The 23546-nt window shown below is 40.7% G+C and overlaps 1 long non-coding RNA gene across 1 annotated transcript; it reads right to left on the minus strand.

Annotated features, from left to right (window-relative positions):
• Positions 1–3323: 3323 nt before the first annotated feature.
• On the minus strand, positions 3324–23051 carry LOC133389957 (uncharacterized). The gene is made up of 5 exons (XR_009764236.1): positions 22953–23051; positions 18090–18184; positions 12765–12849; positions 12511–12602; positions 3324–3474 (listed from the first exon to the last, which is right to left on the minus strand). It is a non-coding gene; the product is annotated as an uncharacterized LOC133389957 (long non-coding RNA).
• Positions 23052–23546: the final 495 nt, after the last annotated feature.

Below are 23546 nucleotides of genomic sequence, written 5' to 3' on the forward strand. Positions count from 1 at the left end.
TTTAATTGTTCTGGAAAGTACCAATAATAGGACCCTGTGATATTTCGACAGGGATGCTCATCCACAAAGCAGGGACAGCCACACCAAAAGCCCTACTCCAAGTTGCTGTGGAGCAGGTTTCTGATATTTTGGGGACTTGAAGAAGAAACCCTGTTGCAAAATATGATGGTCTGTTGAGAATATAAGAGATAAGTCACCCTGCATGCATTTTAATGCATTCTTCTCCCTAAAATACACATATTGAATTGAAATGGCATTGCAAAATTCAGTGAACTACACAATCTAATTGATAGCAGCATTCCAATCCACATACAAACTGAATTAAGTTTGGTTGACTTTAAAATGTGGAGTGAACAAATTTATCCTCTATCCATATCCTTAGGTGCAACTACAGGAGTTGCAGCCTGGCGTAAGGGAACAGTTCATCCAGTTTTGTAGCCAGCCTTTCTTGTTAGGTGGGGCATCCATATTTCTAGATGGGGCATTTGGGGGGGGGTCATCCTTTGCAATCAAGCACTCAAGAAAAAGAAGAAGAAAATAGCCACTGGGATTATGAGTACAGTGAGTGTTTTAAAAGAGTAAAGGGTAACTTAGGGTAGATATTTTTTCAGATCACTTTAAATTATCTCTTTATTTCACGCTGTAGCAATAAGCACCCAATCCTGCTCTATTCATCATAACTGCAGAATAAACAAACTCTTACTGCAGGCAAACAAACATGCCTCTTTAATACTGGCTGTATAGAAAACACAACTGTCACTGAAAAGAGAACAAAGGAAAGTCTAAGGGGTGGAGTCTAAGGCTGGGAACACTCTCGTCACCAAATCAAAGTGTTTCCATTGGCCACACCTATGGGTTAATCTGCTGAACAGTTACAGAATCTCTTTGGAGCAATTTTTTTCAAGAAGCACTCAAGCTGATCCCACTTTTTAAGAGTAAAAAGGGGTGAGGTTTGATTAGTGTTGTGTGCCCCCAATTTCAGAAAAGAGAGGTCGAGACACACTGGAACCGGCAAAACAATGAGCATGTTTCCACCCTAACTCTAGCCCATAATACGAAGTTCTAATATTTAACTCTTCAGGGGTCATACTAAACAGGCTGGGTTTTTTTCCAGAATTACTTAAGTAATTACAGGGTGATTGTGATAGTGAAAATGCACCCCCAGTCAAGGAAAGTCTTGAATGAGCAGACATTTTGTTTGGGGGGGATCTTCTGGTGTGGTTTTTGTTCCACATTCACCCTCCTCTATTCACTGTTTTTTTTCAGAGGGTCCTATTCTTAAATTGCTCCTGTTCTTAAAACAAGCTGTCATACTTTAAATGGAGGCTGTTGTTGTCTATCATGTCACAAATTAAAAAGGACATTTATATATATTTCTTAAAAAAGAAAAAGGCCCTGCCTCTGGTGGTGAGGAACCTGAGGCCCAGGGACTGAATATAGCTCTCTAGACCTCTTGACCTAGCCCTTGGGACTCTCTCCCGACCACTCCTCTACCCCAGATCACATTCCTTTTTTCTAACCCATGCCTTACAGGGGCTGGTTACAGTTACCATGATAGAATATAGTATGATAGCACCTGCTCTTTTGAGGTGCAGGCAGGCACTTTAAGGATTTACACTTAGGCTTTTCCTGATGGGTGATCTAGCTATGTTGATGTATTAATTTGATTTACTGATTTGTATAGTTTTTGTATTTAATGTTGTTGGTATAGATTTTTTTTTTGCAGATCAGTAAATAATAATAAGGGAATACATAGCCATGTTTCGGATACTCTCAGGGCCAGCGCCAGAGGGTGGCCAGGTCGGGCCCTGGCCAAGGGCCCCTGGTCCCAAGGGGCGCCTGAAGGGCCTCTCCTTAGGGTGGGTGGGTAGCGCTCCCTTCAGCAATCCACGCCTTGGATTGCAGAAGGGAGTGCTACCCACCCATCCTAAGGAGGGGCCCTTCAGGGAGAGGTATGTGAGGCATGCATGTGTGTGGGTGTGGGGGGCTGGGGCAGGCTGGTGCCCAAGGGCCCCGGCATGCCTGGTACCGGCCCTGGATACTCATTCAGATTGCCAGATCGAAACCCAGATCATAAGCATTTGGTTGGGTTTTTACTTATTAAGCTTTGAACAGTTTGGGACCAGGTTATCTGAAGGACTGCCTGTACCTATATGAGCCTGGAGCCCTGATCTCTGGGCCCTGAAATCAGCCACAGAGATGCTGCATCAGGATTAAGGAACAATATGCATTTAGAACTTAAAGTTATGGCTTACAAACTATGCACATTCTTTTAGGAAAGTATCATCTGAAAAGTACCCAAGTATAAAAAGCATCACTATGTATTTAGTCAAAGAAATAGCAAGCCATTCTGACTTTGCATCTTGGTACAAATGTACTGTGGTAGACATTAGGGGGTGCATCAGCTCTGGTACTTTCCGAATTGTGAGGTGAAAGGGGGTGATTCAGGTGAGGTTTTCACATATCTGAGTTGGATTGAGCTATTAACAAGATATCTAGAACCAGTACAAAACGGCCTTCAAGTCGATTCCAACCCTATGAATAGGGTTTTCATGGTAAGAGGTATTTAGAGGTGGTTTACGGTTGCCTTCTTCTGAGACTGAGAGGCAGTGACTGGCCCCAAGGACACCCCATGAGCTTCATGGCTATGTGGGGATTCAAACCCTGGTCTCCCATGTCATAGTCCAACACTCTAACCACTACGCCACCAAGAACTCCCTAAAGTCCTGTGCAGCTCTGTGGACTTGTGTGCTCTGCAGATGCTGCATTTTTAAAGTGACCACTGCATTTTTATTTATTTTAAGCAAAACCAAGCTGACTAGGGAAACACTCTGAACTCAAGTGGGAGGGGTTGGAGAGTGGGGGCCGTGACATCAGATAGGTCTAGGTTTTAATCGTATTTAATTATTTGCATTCCAATCACAGTGATTTGGGAGAGAGGAAGTGATTGTTTTTCACGTGGATCTATGGTGTTTTCATCCACCACCTCTTTCCCTATGCAAGTCAATGGAGAGATGTCTCTCTCCCCTAGGACAAAAGGGTGTCTTCCCCCCAAAAAATCCCTGCTAGGGAGCAGAAGCCCACCCCCACCAATGATCCTTGGAGTAACAAGCTCCTTGCTGGGGGGTGACATTCCCCCCCCCAATCTTTCCAGGGGATCTATGCTCTTTTATCCACTAGCACTCTGTTCCTATGATTTCGATTGTACCCACCCCAAAGCTGTAAAGTCTGTCCTTGAGGGACAATCACTGCAGGTATCATCTTGAAATGTGGCGGGCTTCATCCCCTCAAAAGGGGTGGTCATGCCTGCAAACTGAATTCAATTCTTGCAGAAAATAAAAGACTTTTTCCATTTTATTTTTTTTTAAATCAAATTGAAAGGTGTTCCTGCATGAAAAGTCCTGAATACATCTGTCTACAATTTGGCAGGCTTAATCCACTCTGGATGACCATATATGCCTGCAAATTTCATTCCTGTGAAAAGGAAAAAAGCCATTTTTAGAGTCCCCATTATAGTGAATTGGGGAAAAGAGAGTTTAGCTTTTAACAGCCCTAATTCAGCCACAAATAATGAATTGAATTGGAAAGACACTGAGTGGCTCCCAAACAGATCAGGGTGCTTCCCAAAGCTACAGATAAAGGGCTTATCTACGTGGGAGCATTTATTCAGAGCAACTGCTTTTACCTTCGGTATTGGTTTGTACCATCCGCAGTTCATACTCAACGGTAGCTGCAAATCCATTTTTTCCATTCACACAAGTAGGCATTCCTCTTGGAAGGATTAGTCCCATTGTTTCCTTGTGGTACCACCATCTGATTTTACATTTGTACTCCCTCCAGTTGCTCAGTTACTGGGCATGTGCAAATATTTTTGGCCTGCATAGTATTTCTACTCCCTCCTACCCCCACCACTTCCTGAAGTTTGGCAGTTGAAAAGAAGTGGGGTCATCTGCCCCCTCTGCTTCTTCCTTGTCCTGGCTCGCCACCACAATTCTTTGAGTTGCATAAGCAGCCCTCCCTCACCTTTACACTGGCCTGTTAAGAGGACAGGATGTATTTTGGCAGTTGATGAGAAGTGGGGTCACCGCCTCCCACCTCTTCTTCCTGGTCTGTTACAAGGAGTGAATGAAGTTCTTCTCCCTTGCCACTGCCTGTCTGGTGGGAGCATGGCAGCAGCATGTTCTCTGCATTGTTTGAGAAAGCACTAAAGAGATTCATAGCCGTTGTATGTGTGTGTGCGCTCCACTCATGGCCAGCTCTGGCCCCACCTGCTTTGGTTTTGGCTCTCTCTAAAGCTCCCCTCTCCTCAAAATAAAAATAAAAAATCCAAAAAGGAATGATGCTTCCACAGCTGATAAAAGGTTTTGCACCTCTGGCTAGCCATTCTGAAGTGAGCAAAAGCTCTTGCAAGAGCTTCTCCCAGTTTTTCCATGAGTGTAGTGCTCTGTTAGATCAGCCTTCCACTTTTGCACAAATCTTATGGAGGGAAACAAAGGCAACTTTCCTCCACTGAGAAATGTCACTGCTTAGTCTGCCTGGTAGCTATTTACTTGGGGAGGAAGGGAGGAAGAAAGGGAGGGCTGCAGCAAACTGTGAAGGGGGGGGGACAGAGGAGTCAGAAGCTACTGGATAAACCACCAGAAACAAAATGAAATTCACTGGCGAAATAGTGGGCGTAGAAAGGGAAGTAGCAGAAAGTGATGATTCACCTGCTCACCAAAAAGCATTGAAGCAAACCTTCTGCAAAGATATGTAGAGCAGAGTGGAGCCACAGTGTTCTAAATGTTTTGTATTATTGACGGTTTGGGTTTCACTGAATTTACAGTGGAAAAACAGCGTGTTAGCGTCTGTTTGTGGTAACGTCATGTAAACGATGCAAATTAAAAGTGAACAGTAGGAGCTGCAAACACACAGAAATCCCCGTGTGGATCAGCCCAAAAATAGAAGTTGACTCTTGTGACTGGTGCACACCCCTAACGCAGATATAAATACTGTTTTCCCAGTATTTTCAGTTCATTAGCAATTTCCTATATAGGCATTGATAAAGTTTCTGCATTACTCTTGGGTCAAATATGTTTGCAATATGATTGAGGTCTACAAAAAGAAGTACTGGTACCTTTATTTATTGCAAGAATTCTCATATGCTTGACTTTTATGATGCTGGGCCATGGGGTGGTAATATATTCCCTTCTAAGAGCATTTTAAACACATTGGCTAACCATTTATTTTGTCCTCTGACACCAAGACATCACAACACATCCCATTTTAACTTCTGTTTTTCTTTCCCCAGAAGGCTCTCTTTGTGCTTGGGTGAGCAGCATAAATTAATTCCCCCAAATGGCTGGAATCTGCAATCACTTCACATCATTATTCTGTGAAATTATTTCAATCCACATCATATGTGCTTTCTTGTTGCGACACCCTCCTTCCCATGCCTGGATGCCATGGAGAAATGCAGCCATATATCTAGTTAAATAGAAATCTACAGTATGCCTAAGTCTTTGAAACAAATGAACATAAATGCTTAAGTACATTACCAACTTTAATTGTACATGAGGTATGTAATGGTCTATTTCACAGTTCCCAGAGATACTTTTTTTACTCTCGAGATGACTAAATCCTGCTAGACTCTATAGTATATTTTCTACCTCCTGAATACTTGACTATGTATAGCTTTTTATTTGCATTCAAGAGATGCCTTTCTTTCCCACTGAGGCAAACACAGGATACTAACTGTTAACTGAGATTTTGTTTTATATATATATATATATATATATACACACATGTGTGTGTGTGTGTACACACACATACACACATGTAACTGTAATTAACAAAATTATTGTTCTACCAAAACATTTCGGCTTCCGCCTTCATCAGCAGCTAACATACAAATGCTGTTACCGAGGTGGCAGTTATAGAGCTTTGAGGATGGAATGCTCAGAGGGGCTTCCTTTGCACAAGCTAAGTAATGCTGGTACTGTCCTTCAGGTTAAGGCCACGTGGTGCCAATGTGTCCAGAGAATATATCCAAAAATTCTCCCTGTCAGTCAGTGCTGCTGGATCTGTTGGCATCTCCATAGGTGTTATAGAAAAGTCCAACAGACTGTGGCCCTCAGTGTTGAAATGTTTTGCAACTGGTTGCTCCACTTTTTTTGTCAAGATTGCTGATCTGCGGTTTCTGAAGCGTGTGCATAGGTCAGTTGTAGTTCCTACATACTGAATATGAGATCCTGGTATTTTGCATTCAATGACATAAATTATATACTGCAGGACCTGCAGGTGATGTTCTGTTTGATGTAATATGTTCTGCTTGTCCTAGTGCTTTTGAAAGTAGCTGTCTCCCTGAGGTACACACAGGTGATACAGCATGCGGCGTGACAAGGATGAGACCCAGGATTACTGATAGGTGGCTTCAGTACAGCTCTCACTAACAGTCTGTGTAAATTAGGAGGCTGGTGAAATGCTACAACAGGAAACTTGTTGATGCCTCTAGCAAGATGTTCAGAGTTTGGTAGCAATGGGTAGCTCTCCCTGATTGCTCTGTGATAGTTAGGAGATGCTGGATGGAAATCTACCACAAATGGAATCTGTTGTTCTTTGTTCTTTGACACCTCATTATGATGGAGGAGGTTTTCTCGGACAGAATGGCCACTCAGTGGATGTTGCAATCAATAATATGTGCAGGATATCCTCTCAGAAGAAGGTGTTGTTTAAGTTCACTGATCCTTCTCTGGTATTTATCCTCATTGTTGCAAATTAGTTTGATTCTCAGAGCTAAGCTATACACAATGTTTTTCTTTATATGCTTTGGATGGCGGGATTTCCAGTTTAAATAGGTGTGGGCATCAGTGGGTTTGCTGTAGAGATCAGTAGCTATTTTGTTGTCTTCAATAGTGAGAAGAACATCAAGAAAAGGGATGTATGGATTATCATTTGTATTATTAAATGTAAACTTAATAGATGGATGGATAGAGTTTTCGTAATTTTTAAATTGTTCTAAACTCTCTTTACCATTTGTCCAGAACTCTCTTACATTTTTGCCTGCAGTTTGGCTTTTGCTACATGCACATTCTGACTTAAATAGAGAAATGCCAAGTTCCTTGTAGTACTGTCTCCATTTATGGCTGCTCCATGCAGGGATCTGTTGTTTGCCCAACCATGTTGTTTGTTTTCTCTGCAAGTAAGGACTATTTTGTCAGCACCCTGGAAACAAACCACACAATGGTGACCCAAGGCAATGGTGAATCTATATGCTTTGGAGGCTGGTCCATTTGGGCAGATAGTAGCCCTCACCTGTCTGCCTTCATACTTACAACCAGTCGAGGGGGTGGCAGTGCCTGGCAGCTTCCTCCTCTTAGTTTTGCCCTTGTAGAACTCAGCAGTGAAGAGGATGGGGATAAAACTAGAATTAGCTGGCTCGGTCTGTCATTGGCTGTTTGGCTCTGACTCCACTTACTGTTGGGCTTCCTGCATTCTGCCCTCCCTGCTCCAATGGGCATCAAACATCCCTGTCTATATGCATGAAAATATCTTTTGTCCTCTGTGGTGGATGACCTGTGGCTTACAGCTGGGGAGTTGTGGTGGCAGGAAAAAGGCGAAAAACTACCCATCGGGCATCACGAATCCCAAGGAAACAAAAAGTACTTTGAAATGCATCTCTCTGTGCCTATCTGAATCCATCGCATCCTATACAGCTTTTTCTGTCTACAGTGTATGCATAAATTGAAATTGAAATTGTAGCGTTACAGCATGTGGTTTCCACAGTCTTCTCTTTCATCCGTGCATTGTCTCTTCTACTCATGCTGTCCTTGGCTCCCCATTTCTTCCTTGACTTCACATTTCCTCCACTCTTTTTCCTGGCTCCTCCTCTATCTGGTGCTTCTTATGCACCCACATATACACACCGGCAGGCACACAGACATGTGCATTCCAACAGTGCTTAATTTCCAAAAACTGAGAGGTACTGAAGCTCAGCTCTCTCTGGAAGCAATGACATATTGTCTGCAAGCTGTCATCCCTCATCCCATATGGTATAGGGAATAGCTATAGTTACTCAGTGGTGATGAAAGGTGGTCTGAACGTGTTCATAAGGCCATTATTATTTATTGTGCCACATATTTCAGTTTAGAGCCCTAGTCCTGGGGCTAAAACAGGGGCAGGGAAACATTTTTTAGCCCAATGGGCCAGACTGTTATCTTCCCCCTTCCTTCACAGAGCCACCCACCTCTCAATCGCCTGATGTCACAATGACTTCTGGTGAGCTTTTTTCCTCCATAGGGTCTTCAGAAGCCCTTTTTAAAGCATTATGTTATGCAGCACTTTGAAAGGGGCTTTGCAAGCACTGCTGATCAGTAGTCCCTGCAAACCCTTACGGTTGAGCAGGGTTTTTACCTGCCCCACACCTGATGGCATGATGTCAGGTGTATGACAAATGAGATGCCTTGTCTGAAATGGCCTTGTGGGCCAAATGGGGAGAACTAGCAGGCCTAATTAGGCCCATAGGCCGGAGGTAACCCACCCCAGGTTAAATCCTAGTGACTCATAGCCATAGCTCAAATGAAGTAATTTCTTTCTCCAGCCCTTTCCAACTCAATCACATACCTCCCTCTCCCCTCCCTTTCCAGTGACTTGAGCTCTGTCAGACCAGCAAGTAACTAATAGCCAGCATGTGACTGCTGCTGTAAGCTGAAATTAAGTAGAGCATAACACTAGGGGGGAAAAGGGAGGCAGTAGGGTTGCCAGGTTCCTGGCCTGAGACTGATCCTGTATCTTTAGAAGAAGAGAAAGTCAGCCAAGTACAGGTGTTCTTGCAATTCTCCCTTCCCCCTGCACAACTTTTAAAGATACAGAAGACCTCTTGGTTGCCAGGCCTGGCCTCCAAGAGGTCTTCTGTATCTTTAAAAGTTGTGCAGGGGGAAGGGAGAATTCCACCTTGGGGTTTTTCTCATTCTGGTGTTGCAAGAACACTTGCACTTGGCTGACTTTCTCTTCTCCTAAAGATACAGGATTAGTCTCATGCCTGGAACCTGGCAACCCTGGGAGGCAGTGTGATGTTCCATGCTTCACTGCAAATGTTTTGTGGGTGTGTTTATGGTAAGTGGGTTATATTAAAGTATTTAAGATAAGTGGTGAGTGTTGGGAGGGGGAATGAGTGAATAGAATAGTAGAGTGTGCTAGATAGTGATTGGCTGAGTGACTGAGAGTTAAATATTTATATTTGAGTGTGTTTAATTTTGGGTGGCAGTGAGGTTTGTTAGGAGAGTTGGAGAGACTGTTTAGTGTTAGAGAGTTTATTATTTTTGGATTAGCTGGTGAGAGGGTGGAGCTAGTGTAAGAATATTAGAGGGGTAGGCCAGGTAGTTTAAACTGTTTAAAGAAATTACAATAATTTAAATTCAGGACCTTGAGACAGTTTATGGAACCACAGGCTTATGAACAAGCGCACTTGCTTCTGTTTAAAGTAATTGTTACAAAATACATATTATTTTTTCACACAAGCACCTCTTCATTGGCTATGCTAAAGGTTGAGTCAGATACTTAGTATTTGTGGTGGCAGTAAATTCCTTGAAGGAGAGTTTTGTATCAAGTTACCTGGGCAAAACCCATAGCTGTAAGCTTTAAAGTGACAAAGTGTCACAGCGAGAGGCTTGCCTTTTTATCTGAACCATATAGCAACAACGCTAAGGGAATATAGTAGGGAATCCCTGAATAGCATTGCTGTACACTAGTGTGCAGAGTAAAGAAAAACCCGTGTCTCCCTCTCTGCAAACAGAAGTGGGTGGTGAGGGACCAGAAGTGTGACAGGGAGCTCTTCAATGTGCCTGTCACTGCTATGAGTAGGGTTGCCAGGCTCAGGGCCTGAGACTGATCCTGTATCTTTAGGAGAAGAGAAAGTCAGCCAAGTGCAAGTGTTCTTGCAGCACTGTAATGGGAAAAACCCCAAGGTGGAATTCTCCCTTCTCCCTGCACAACTTTTAAAGATACAGAAGACCTCTTGGTTGCCAGGCCCAGCCTCCAAGAGGTCCTCTGTATCTTTAAAAGTTGTGCAGGGGGGAGGGAGAATTGCAAGAACACCTGCACTTGGCTGACTTTCTCTTCTTCTAAAGATACAGGATCAGTCTCAGGCCCTGAACCTGGCAACCCTAGCTATGAGAGAGAAGTTAAAGCTTGGCCATTAAGACTGTTGGTATGAAACTTGATACTTGGTGCTTCACATAGAGTATTCTTACTCTTGTGGATTTTGCGTTTTAGGAAGTCTCACTGGTTGGAATGAAGAATAGTTCAGAATATCTATTTATATTTTGCCCTTTGTCAGTATTTTAAAAAATGAAAATCTGTGACCCTTAGTTTTTGAACTGTCCAAGAAACATGAGCGTTAGATTTAGGTAAGTGTATTAACCTGCTCTTCACAGTATGTGCATGCAAAGAAGGAGTGATGGCCAGACGTTTGGATGGCTTTAAAAGAGGATTAGACAAATTCATGGAGGATCAGGCTATCAGTGGCTACTAGCCATGATGACTATACCTCCATAGTCGGAGGAATACCAATTGCTGGAAACTGCAGGAGGGGAGAGTGCTCTTACAGTCAACTAAGTCCTAAGACTAAGGTTGTAGTCAACTAAGTCCTACTTAGAGTAGACCCACTGAAATTAATGAGCCTAAATTAATCATGCCTGTTAGCTTCAATGGGTCTACTCTGAGTAAGACTAATATTGAAAATGACTCACTGTCTTTTTGCTAATCCATTAAAATAATAGATTATGAGTCATCCTTGATTTCCACAGAGCATTTCTGAACATATATAACAAGATTATTATTTTTAAAGGAGCTGTGCTCCCATATTCATAGACTATCATGCTCCTAACAAATATAAACTATTTATTTGTTTTTATTTCCCTTAGCAAATCCTAAGCTGCTTCTTCAGTCATTTGATAACATATGAGGATTTGTCAGTCACATTGGATCATTCATATGCAATGAGCAGCCTCTTTCCTTCAGCTGTTCAACTTCCTATGTGTGCCTTCAGCAATGCTTAAACATTTCAAATGTGTTGACAAACTGCATTTCACATTACTGTAAAAAGCTTCTTATGATATGCATGAAATCAGCAAAATAAACTTGACTTTGGTAGCTTTAGGTTAACTTAAGGTGATATTGAGTCAGCAATAGCTCAGGGTGCAAAATAAATATTTTTGTCTCTTCATTTGGCACCTCTTACATGCCAATGCACGCAGCACCTAGATGCCAATATACATACTGGTCATGCCCCCTGGCTTAAGCACAATAACCGTCAGACTGATGTGGGGGCTATGCATGTAACAGATGTATTATTATTGTTTGTTTATTAGATTTATACCCCGCCCTTCCTCCCAGTAGGAGCCCAGGGTGGCAAACAAAAGCACTAAAAACACTTTAAAACATCATAAAAACAAACTTTAAAATACATTAAAACAAAACATCTTTTAAGAAACATATTTTTAAAAAATGCTTTAAAAACGTCATAAAAAGCAATTCCAACAGAGACTGGGGTAAGGTCTCTACTTAAAAGGCTTGTTGAAAGAGGAAGGTCTTCAGTAGGCACCGAAAAGATAACAGAGATGGCACCTATCTAATATTTAAGGAGAGGGAATTCCAAAGGGTAGGTACCATTACACTAAATGTTCACTTCCTATGCTTTGCGAAACAGACCTCTGATAAGATGGTATCTGCAGGAGGCCCACACCTGCAGTGCGTATTGGTTGACTAGGTATATAAAGGGCAAAATGATATTTCAGGTATCCTGGTCTCAAGCTGTATAGGGCTTTGTACACCACAACCAGAACCTTGAACTTAGCCCTGTAGCTAATAGATAGCCAGTGCAATTATTTCAGCAGCAGGGTGACATGTTGGCGATACCCTGCCCCAGTGAGCAGTCTTGCCGACACATTTTGCACCAGGTGCAGCTTTTGGACCGACCTCAATGGTAGTCCCACATAGAATGTATTACAGTAATCCAACATGGAGATTACCAGTGCATGGACAACAGTAGTCAGGGTATCCCGATCCAGAAACAGCTGCAGCTGTCTTACCAGCCGAAGCTGCAGCTTCCGGGCCAACCTCAAGGGCAGCCCCACATACTACTACTACTACTACTACTACTACTACTATATCCTGCCCTCCTCCCAAAGGGAGCCCACAACAGCAACATAGTAAACACATATGACTCCCCCCACCCCATGGAGAGGAGTTTTAATAGTGAGATATTTAGCATGCTTTATTACCAAAAGTAATTATTCTATTACTTAAAATAATTTTGATAGTGACTCTGTTTTTAATTATAATTTCTGTACTGACATTAAACATTAACTATATACATGGAGAAAACAACCTAGACACCTGTAATCCTCCAAAATGGTAATTCTACAGTAAAGATGCAAAAGCTTTTGTTTACTTTGCAATGCTTATCTAATTTAGAACATGCAAAAAATAAAAAGACTGAAATCTGGAATAGAGTGGAATGGGCAAACTTACCTTGAAAAGTGAGGAGAATAATGTGAAAAAAATTAGTGGCAACTCTCCAATTGAATGGAAGTGGAGGCAAGGCACCCAGCAGATTTTTGAAACTGTTACGAAAAGCAACATCTTAATACAATAGTTAATTTAAATTGTTTCTAACACTTGTTATCCACTAACCTCCCAGTCTCACTCAATAATTTACAAACTACAATCCGTACTAGCTCTATCTGTCCAATTTCATTTATGTCTGGTTTGTTATTGACACTTACTTTCTTCTTCAACCTCTCATCTTTTCACTTTGAAAGCATTGCTCTTGGCACTGTATTTGTTACTTCAGTCTTCCAGGAGTAAACACTGGTATTTACAAGAGACAATTCACAGTTATATATTATAAGCCATTTTCAACACTGTAAAACCTTAAAGAGGTTGAGGATTGATTGAGAGATGTATATATTCAAATGCGTATGAAGTTGTCACAGGTGGGTATGAAGTCTGTGGAGAAAGGCTGTATGTATGTTTGTTTTAGAAGAAGAAGAGATATGCTGTGACTTCTCTGACTGCCATGAAGCCTTGTGTTGTTACGTTGTTACAAACCTGGTTAGCAGTGGTTGATTGGTGACAGGTTATGAGAGGAGAGGGACACCATCACTTTAAGCTTTAAAGTAGATGAGGCCTGGATCAGAGAAATTCATTCTAATTGATCTGAGTGACAGCAGACTCTGATTGGCTGGAGTTCTAGACAGTTGGGAGTTATCTGTCAGTGAGAGGGCCATTTGGTAGTGGTCAGTTTATTTTTATTATTGTTTTTATTGTTAATTAGTTTTGTTAGTTACTTGTTCCCAAAGTTCTCCAAATGAATTACTACATTGTTAAAAACAAAAACAAATACATCATACAATAAAAACAAAACAATCCACATATAGCCACAGGAAGTGTTTAGCAATGTACGTATAACAAAATAAGATCATCTCAGTTAAGGTAGTCAGTCAGTAGGAGAGGTGGGAGTTGAGGAGATAGAGAGTTGGTTCATGAGGGCACTGAGAGGAATAAGACCCAAAAGTAGCTGAGAGAAGAACTGAGACCTGTATATTAATTCACTAATATGGAAGTTTAAGCACATACGTCTAACTAGCAGATATTTCTATCAAACATTAAAAAGCAAGGAGATGGGGCAGCTTCAGTGAATGCACCAGAGGAGCAGGAGACCTGACTTCCTCTCTGAAATATTGTACTGCCCTACAAATTTGTAAAAATGCAAAAACAATTTGAGTTGATCTTTCACAGTCCAATCCACTTCCAATGTAGCTTGGAAGAATTTGGTAATGTTAGGTCCAAACTTAACATGCGAGCCATCTCTGTCTCCTCAACTCGCATTTACCCGGGAGGGGTGCGGAGATGAGTGCAATTTTAACCCACTATCAGAGATCAAGTAAGCGCAACACAATTCCTTTGGAAAGGGGAACCCAATACTTACAAGCCAAAGGCAAGTCAGCGTGGGAACCCGTTTTATTGATAGGTCAGAGAATATATAGCCTTTACCCCGAAAAGTTACAACATTGGGGAGCAGCGTCATAAACTACAATGAAACATTTCATTGTCACCATACCCTAAAAACATGTAGAGGAGGTGAAGGGGTGCAGAGGAAGAACATAAGTAGAAACATCAAAATATCTTTTAGACTATGGGTCTGCGTATTTCACATGTCCTTGAGATAAGCGCTCTGCGACTATGGGAACAAAAGAGTTACTGAGCAAGAGCCCCTAGCTGCAACCAGGCGCCCCTCAAGTGACGACAGATTAATATTGCTAGACTTTCATGAGAAGATTGTGGGGTAGTTGGGGAGCTTTAACATTTCTATACATGTTATGATTTGCAACTATAAGCGAAGCAATCAACTTCAGTGTGATACAAGAGTAAAAGGGAATAGTGGGCAGGGAAATCTCCAGCTTAAACCAGCTTTTATTCTTTGAGCCACTGGAATGAGAAAGGGTCAGGTCACCAGGAAACATACCGACATCTTATATCGAAAGTCAATTAGAAGCCACTCTGGTGCTACTCCTAATATTGCTTGTGTCACTTTAAGCAAGACAGAAGGTATAACCAAAATGTTAAATGCACCTTTTAAATTTTTACCTAACAGTAACATGCCTCTGAGCGTATGGTGAGCATATGGTGTGTGGGAAGTAGAGGGAGGAGGAAGGAAGGAAGGGTAGGGGGAGGGAGGAGTAGGGGGAGGGAGGGGAGGAGATTGGGTGGGTGGGCACTGGGCAGAGACCCCTTGCCTTTCAAACATTGTTAACAGTATTATTATCTTTTGAGGTTTCCCCACCTTTTTATTCTACAGCAGACACCTGTAGTCTCTCACCCAAATTTAAATCAAAGCTAACTCTGATTAGCCAAGCCAAACATCTGTTTCTCTAGTTTTTAGAACACTGACAGTTGGTTCTTACTGAGCATGCCTGTGCTTATCATAGACTCCAATGTTAATTTTCTTAAATTAATTAAAAACCAGCTATGCATTTTTAAAACTGTTAAACTGCAGAAGATTAAGGTTAGAGTATGGGACAAGTTCAGTAATAAGATTACAGGTACTCTGTGAACATGGCTGATTTTTAATTAATTTTGACAAATTATGAGACCACTGACAGAAAAAAGTCCAACAGGGGTCTGGAATTTTTTTCTCTTGTTTTACACTTTGAACTCTTGATTCTCTATGAGTGCTTTGTGTATCCCCATGAAAACCTAGAGGTTTGTTAAGCAAGCTTTTCTGAGTTCAGGACTATAAGTTTTGTAAGATTTTATTTTGAAATAAGCTTATGGGAAGCAGCAGAATGACACGGGGGTATTTTCAATTAACAAGGTGGAATGCAAAAAATTCATGCTGGCTGTATAATACCCAGTATGTTGCTAATACTTGTCTGGGAAGATCACGGTAAGGGAGCCAGTCTGAGAATTGGTCTGAGAAGCTGTAATGTGTAAAATTCTTACCATTGGCCAGTGACACAAGTTGGGTTTGTAGGTTGGCTAAACTGTCAAAACAGCAACCAGAGGAGCTTAGGTGTGCAGAGGCATATTGGCCCCAGTAGCTGGACTGGGTTGTGGGAGTATTTGTCTGGAGTGGAGGTTAAGGTAAACTGGCCTGAGGTAAAAACCACTTAAAGGCTGGTGTCAGCAACAGTGGCTTTTGAGTGTTCAGAAACTGTCAGCAAACACCTTAGTCTCAGTTAAAGTACCAGCATTCCCTTACGTAAATAGTATCCCTTTAATAAACCCAGGGTTTTTTGATAGAAGATGAGCTGCCAGTACTGATATGTTGATAAAAGTGCTGTGAGTGCTGCACACAATTGCCATGAGCAAAAAAAAAAAGAGGTGCTGGTACTCCATACTGGTGAGTACTGATTCACACAAAAAAGCACTGAATAAACCTACAATTTTAGTTTAAGGCTAAATCTGTCTCTAGTGTTGATGTTCATCTCACACCTAATGCCCTCACACCTAATGCCCTCCTTTAGGAGGGCATGAATTCAGGATGAATTGGTGGCAGTGGAAAATTAAGAAAACTTGGAAGTCAGGCAGAGGGACCATGTAGTCAATATATTTTATTTTATTAATTTGTATGCCACTCTTCATGTCAAAACATTTCAGAGGTCAGCAACAAAATTAAATGAAATAGCATAAAACAGCACAGCAAAAATTTGAAAAAAGTGTAAAATTAAAACTGCATAAAACTCAAGAACTTCAAAGGAACCTTAGGTGGCACCAACAAAGATGTAGAAATTGTTCTTAATTGGCATCATTGTTACAAGGAATTGAGGAGGGCGGGTACAAGAGAATGGCAGCAATCAGTTGGCAGCTATCAAGGAGAGTTCCTTCATCAACAGTACTAAAAATTTAAAACGGGAAAAAGCCACTCCCCACTACTAATGGGAAACCTGCTTCCTGATGAATTCTTCAAAGCATGAAAAAATCCCTGACCCCCCAAAATGGGCCTGTTTGTGCCCTCCCCTCTTCAATTCCAGCTGAAAGTTTGTGCATGTGAACTTTCCACTCAGCACTAGCAAGGCACCATTAGGTAATCTTCCTCTACTGATTTAAAAGGAGAATGGCAAGGATCACAACTGAAAACCTTTTCATGGACTGCTGAACAATCAACCTGACCACATAGTATAAAATCATGCTCTGTCCTAAATATGATGGCAGTGTTCATATTGTGCAAAACATATAGGTAGTCTATAAATCATGAGTCAAACAATAAAACAGAAATTATTTTTAGGTTTGATTTCTTTGTAGTTGGAGGTCATGCTAAAACTAGCTCTACATTGCCTGTTGGCAAGACTTTATCCACACCAGGGTGGCCTTAGGTTTGAAGGGTCTTGGGCAAAGTGAGCTCTGATGGACACCTTCCTCTGCTTTCCGGTAGTTACTTTGTAGCAGCAATGCTATAAGCCGCACCAGATAACTGAGTCCAGCCACCATTAACTCCCATGGTGTGCTGGAATGATGCAGCTTACACACCTCAATCTCTCCACTCAAGATTTTATGGAGAGAATACCACCCAGATAGGGCTTGTTTTTCCTGCTTTTATTTTGTTTTATTTTATTACATTTATTTATTTATTACATTTATGTCTTACCTTTACTCCAAGAGCTCAAGGTGGCATTCATGTGTCTCTCCCTCATCATTTAATCCTCACAACAACCCTGTGAAGGCAGTTAGGCTGATAGTTGCTGACTGGCCCCAGGTCACCCAGTAAGATTCCTGGCTGAATGGGGATTTGATTCCTGGATTTTCAGGTGCTAGTCCAACATTCTAGCCACTACACCACAATGGTGTGTACACATTTGTTTATTAAAATACTTATATCCCACTTTATATCCCAAAGGTCCCTCAAAATGGCTTCCAAAATATTTTCACAATACAATCACGTGTTTAGTTACATTTATTTTCACATGTAGTTTAGCTATATGTATAAACATGTAAATGTATGTTTAGTTACATGTCTTTGGCCATAATGCCATGGTTCCCAAACTTTTCCCCCCATGCACCACTTGGGAATTGCTGAGGGTCTTGGTGGACCACTTAATGATTTTTCTGCCTGTTGCAATAATTGTAATGCACTGTACTATATGCTGTATGATTTTTAATTGGATTTTACTGCTCCTTTTATTTCTTATATATTGTATTTTATTGTATTACAACTTGAATTCCATAGAAATAAAAGAAGCCATACAAATACAATTAGAATCAATATGCATATTTAATATGATGGATGTGGTGTCTCCTGTCTTAAACCACAAATCCATAGACTTGTCATGGACCACCTGAATGAAGCTTGTGGACCACTGGTGGTTTGCAGATGACACTTTGGGAACCCCTGCCATAATGTACTATTTTTGTATACAAAAAAGGGAGCCCTACTGATGCATTTCTTGTGTGTTGAGTACAAACATGTGGAGGGGGCTGTATGTTTAGCCCCAGCCTCCTGCTCCTCCTCCTGCTACCCTGCATCACCATGTTTAGCATAATATCTGCAGCTGAGAAGCCATGTGTAAGAATTTCTTGAGAATTTTGGTGGGTCTGGGTTTTGAGCTTACCTTATTGTATGAGGTGGCCAAGGTGGTATATGTGCCTTTCCAGTAGACATTTCTCCAGCACTCTACAATATCCCTGGCTGCCCACACTTCCAGATCTGAAAAAGAATGATGAGAGGAGTAAACTCACAATGTCTTCTCCTGGACTTTCATTGACATTCAGACACCCAGGAAGGCTGCAGAATACAGATCACAGGTGAAAACATTTGTAAAATGAAAGAAAGGACACTCCCAAGCTCTCCATGGTCACTTCAAAAGTAAGGTAAGTAGACGCACGCACGCACACAACCTCTAATCCACCCATGCAAATTTTCTCTCACCTTTTATAATTTTTGAATGCAATTTATTTTCTCATTAATTGATGGAGAATTTTTTTTGGGGGGGGAAGTGCAGGAGAACTCTTCAGCAAGCACTAATTTAAACTGATTTGTCTCAACTGCACTTGCAGGATTAGCATGCCAGGGCTCTGTGGTCCAGGCAGGCACCCTACTGGTATAGCGGCTGAGAGCCAAGTATTAATGTGAATGCAGGCATGTGGAATCTCGTGTGGGTAGTTTTCTTTTCTTGCCTGCCTGGCATCATTTTAAAATTGGGCTTGAGATAGACTTTACATAGAACACTAGGGATGTGTAATGTTAAACATTAGGGGAGTATAATTGGATGAAAATGTATTCAATTGCCACTGATTGGAGTTTTCATCACTGAATAGCAACAAAGGCTGAAATGACAGATTAGTAGAAGTAGCTCATAGTGTTTACCATGAATTCCCCAGCTGGACTTGTGCAGCTTTGAAAAGTGAATTGGAGTTAGTGTTGCAGAAAATTATTAAAGTTTCAAAAGATTATTTATTTATTGTATTTCCATCCCATTCTTCCTTTGTGGATCTAAAGATGCCACACAAAGGTTTATTGCATTTTCATCTCATATCAACCTTATCTGGGAAGTTAGGGTAAGAGATAGCAACTGCACTAGCCATACTTAGTGAATTTCATGGCTAAATCAGGATTTGAAACCACATCTATTTGGTCCTCTACCCATTCCATGACACTTGGCTCTGTTTTTATCGCTATCAAGTGTTTTAACAAAACATTAGTCTTGTTCAGTGTGGTGGTACCTTTACCTGAACTTGCAAAGGAAGGTCTTCTGCATTTTTAAAGCTGAAATTATCACTAGGGTGATGTCTGCATCACAGAGTTGTGCAGGTATCATTCAGTTCAGCAAAATACTGGCAGGATATACAGATGTGTGTGTATATTAATAATCTGAGAATTGCCCATTTAGTGACAAAACAAGTAAATGTACATAATGCAACATGTTCCAACCTACCAGTGCAGTGTTCTTTAAACTTAGTCCCCAGCTGTTGTTGGACTCCAACTCCCATCATTCCCAGCCAGCATGGTGAATGATGGATGTTGGGAGTTGGAGTCCAACAATAATTGGGGACCCAAACTATTGAAGAACACTGAACTAGTAGAACAATGTGTATTGTAAATGAAAACAGGAATAGAGAAAAATGTCCTCTGAAAATATCCCAAAGTTACAAATGAGAGAATGACAAGATTTATTTAGACAAAGTATTATTATTATTATTATTATTATTATTAAACAACCCACCCTTCACCCAAAGGTCCCAGGGCAGGCCACAACATTAAAAGCATTTTAAAACAAAGTGCATAATAACAATCGTTGTGCGCCTAGAAAGCTTGAAGCTTTTGTTAATCATCTAGCCATTTAATAATGTTCTAGTTGTGATTAGCATGTATAGTTCTACTCTTGGCTACCCCATATGGTCTATCAGGGATGCATTTGCCTCCTTTTTTGTGTATCAACATGTTGCTTTTGTTTCCTCTTGCTTCATGCTTATTAGCATCTACAGGAAATACAATAAAGGTGATTGTCTAGAACAGCAGGATATTCTTTTCACATAGCAGGAAAGACAACTTTCCATCCAGTTGCCTAATCACAATGTACTAAACACCTTTTTTTTGATAAGCTAAAAAACAGTGGAGTGGGAGTCAGCTCAACATAACTGAACACAGCAAATTTATTAAAAATACTTCCAGAGACACTATAATTATGTGGTTTCAAAAGAAATCTTTTTGCCTAGGATTAATTGCCTTCTGTAGCAAGCTTCTCTGTTCATCCTCATAATTCTGTTTGTTGAGTGTATGGTCTGTTGTTATGCTAAATAGCAGCATATTATCAGACAAGAAACAGCTTAATGCACGATAGTTTTGGGACACAAATATTTCTATTGCCCAGATTTCTAGCTTAATGAATTATGAAACCAAGATACATCTGCTGCTTGTCATTTAATGTTGCTATTAAATCACTTGGGGGCATAAGTTATTGAAATAATTTTTATAGTTAGGGCAGGATCTCTATCCATTGAAATAGTTAGGAATTTTGCCAAAGTCTACAAGTGTAACTCAATTTAAATAGTATTTTCCATTATATCTATTTGCACTGAACATTAACCTCTCTCATTCAATATTTAAAGGACTGTAATACATAGGGTTGCTTGACAAATTCATTCTTTGCAAATTCCAATATGAACTGATCTGACCTGCACCTTCCAGATTAATGTGTGGATCAGAAAGGAGTTATGCTTCAGATTTCACACTTGTCTTAATTTTTTAATGTATGTATGTATGTATTAAATTTATATCCCACCCTTCCTCCCAGGGTGGCAATGATGTGTATGATGTGATGCTCCCCCAAAATATGTATATAAATATGGTAAGAAATGCATATTTTATAACAAAATATGTTCAAAAATAAGTATTTAAATGTGAATTTGCATGCAGATCACACAGGTTAATGCAGAACTAGGATGGAAAATATTTATGAATTAACACATGTGAATGAACACAGACTAGAAATAGGTTGATCCCTAGTAAAACACTAAATTACATCAACTAGAATTCCTGGTAGAATTGACATTAGTGCTGACACTAATGGTATGTACTTGGAAAAACCCTCCATCGTATGTGTGTGTGTTCTTAGTGAAATCTGTGCATTTCAACTTAAATCATTTCTACAGAACTTTTCTGCATACAATCGCTTTAAAATGCTTTGCTATAAAATACATAGGAAGTTGCCTTATACTGAGTCATAATAATGATCCCTCTGGTTCAGTATTGTCTACCTTGACTGGCAGTGGCTCTACAGAGTTTGAGACAGGAGGTTTCAACCAGCCCTACCTGGAAGTGCCAGAGATTGAACCTGGGATCTTCTGCATGCAAAGCAGATGCTCAACCCAAAATAGTTTAGGTTTGAAACTTTATCTGTGAAACCATTCAATGAGCTTTATAGTTAAGAGACGATATGAAAATATTCAACTCCAAAAGTCTGTCAACTGCATCATTGACCTAAGGCCTCATATTTGCTTTACAATTGTACTTGGGAATGGCCACCCAAGTACAGTACATACATACCTTGGTCGAGTATGGAAGGAAGGTGTTTGTATACAGCATCAGTTCATTTCAATATTCAGAAGCAGAGTCTGTTCCTTTCCAAATTGCTGCTTCTGAGTATTTTTGAGAAATGCATGCCATATATTATGTGTATGCGCTCACATTTCCTGAGAGTCTCATTCATTTTATGCATCAATACCGCGTAGGCAGTTACATCTTGCTTCTGATTCTAGTCCTTTCATCTACTTCTCCTGTAAACTGCCCTACAAGCCCAGTTGATTAAAATTTATATTGTATTTAAGAACACCACTTGTATCTAGGAATGCTGGAGGAATCTGCTGAAAATGGAATATCGAGAAGATTTCCTTTTATCTGCTCTATCACATCTTGGACTCTTGCTGTGAATGCTTTTCCACTTAGATCTCTACAATAGAAGGGTTTTGTTAAACATACACACATTTTACATAAATAAATACACAAATTGCTTTGCAATAGACATGAAAGGTGTCCTTGCCCTACTACCAGCTAAATCCCAATTTAATTTAAAAACCAACAGAGGACAAAAAAGGATTTTAAAATGTCAAACACAAAATTATGTTTACTACAAACATATAAAACATAAATTAGCTCAAACGTTATGTTTCAGCAGACATACATCCACACCCATTTTCTGTATAATACACATTTATGAAACAAAATGTTGCAATAAAAAGGACATTCATGTGGCTAAATAAGTGGGATAGGCTGCAATCCTACTTGCGTAAACTAGCAAAATAGATTGCAATCCTATCCCAATTTACCTAGGAGTAATCCCCATTGCACTGCATAGGACTGACTTCTGAGTAGAAATGGTTAGAATTGCAGCCAGAGATGACTTTGTGATGGGCCAATAGCAACTTCACTAACTTTGTCTTTAAGGTGCCACAAGTCTTTTGCACATTCATCCCAGGCAAAAGAGCCTTAATCACCATTCTCATCCAATCATACATATTCCCTGCATTCACCATTCTCAATGGAAGCTGCATCTTGCTCAGTGGCACAATATCTTGCCACCTGCATTCGATCTTGAGGATCAGCAGTAGGGTACATTTAATCTGCTCTAGTTAACCAAGTCAAAATTGTGTCCTTATTCAAAGAACCTAAACCATCTGCCACTGCTTTTGCCTGTGGAGGAGACCAACACACAATCTCTTGGACAATTGTATTATGAGTTGGCCCATTCCCAGTGGTTTCCATCACATTTTTCATTATAATGGGTGCAAGTACTTGTGACTCCTTGCACTCAGGATTTAAAGGAGCAGATGGTACAGCATCTTCTGGGAGAGTGGGAAGAGAGTGGAAAAAGTCCCATTCTTCATCCCCATCATCCAAAACATGCATGACTGTGGCCACCAGCCCTTGTTGGACCTGCAACTGTTTTCCAGTTCTTTAATTTGAGCTCTGCACTCACCATGGCTAACATTCATCCGTTGTTCTCGTGCTCTAACTACCAGGTGTTCAGCTGTTAATTTTGCCCTGGTACATTCCTCCTCTTTCTTTTTCAAGTCCTTACGAGCCATCTCAGCCTGAGCCAATGCCTCATCTTGCTCCCTCCCCATTTGTCTTAAAGAAGAAACCCACCTGATTTTTTCTGCTACCACATTCATTCGTTCACAGCCAAAATTATCACAATAATTTCTCCACCATTCAAATCCACATGTTCCTTTTTAAATGCTTCAGTCAAACTGATGCACTCTCTTTCAATTTTCTCATTCAAACTGGCTTGGTCTCTTGCAAAAGCCTCTCTTTCCCGATCAAATGCCTCACTCAAACTGTCTTGCTGTCTTGCAAAAGCCTCACAATCATTTTTTTCCTTTTAACTCCAAACACTCCTTTTCAAATGCCTCCTTTGCCTGTGCCAACTTACTCCTTGACTCCTTTAAAAGGTCTGACAAATCCCAACATGTTTGATAAAGTCCCCAAGAGGCTGCAGTACTTTTCTTTTATTCTGAGGGCTTGTACTCTTTACAGTATCCCTCATAGGCTTCATTCATTGTTTTTATAG

This window comes from Rhineura floridana, chromosome 8 (genome assembly GCF_030035675.1).
Source record: "Rhineura floridana isolate rRhiFlo1 chromosome 8, rRhiFlo1.hap2, whole genome shotgun sequence".
In the NCBI taxonomy this organism is placed as follows: domain Eukaryota; kingdom Metazoa; phylum Chordata; class Lepidosauria; order Squamata; family Rhineuridae; genus Rhineura; species Rhineura floridana.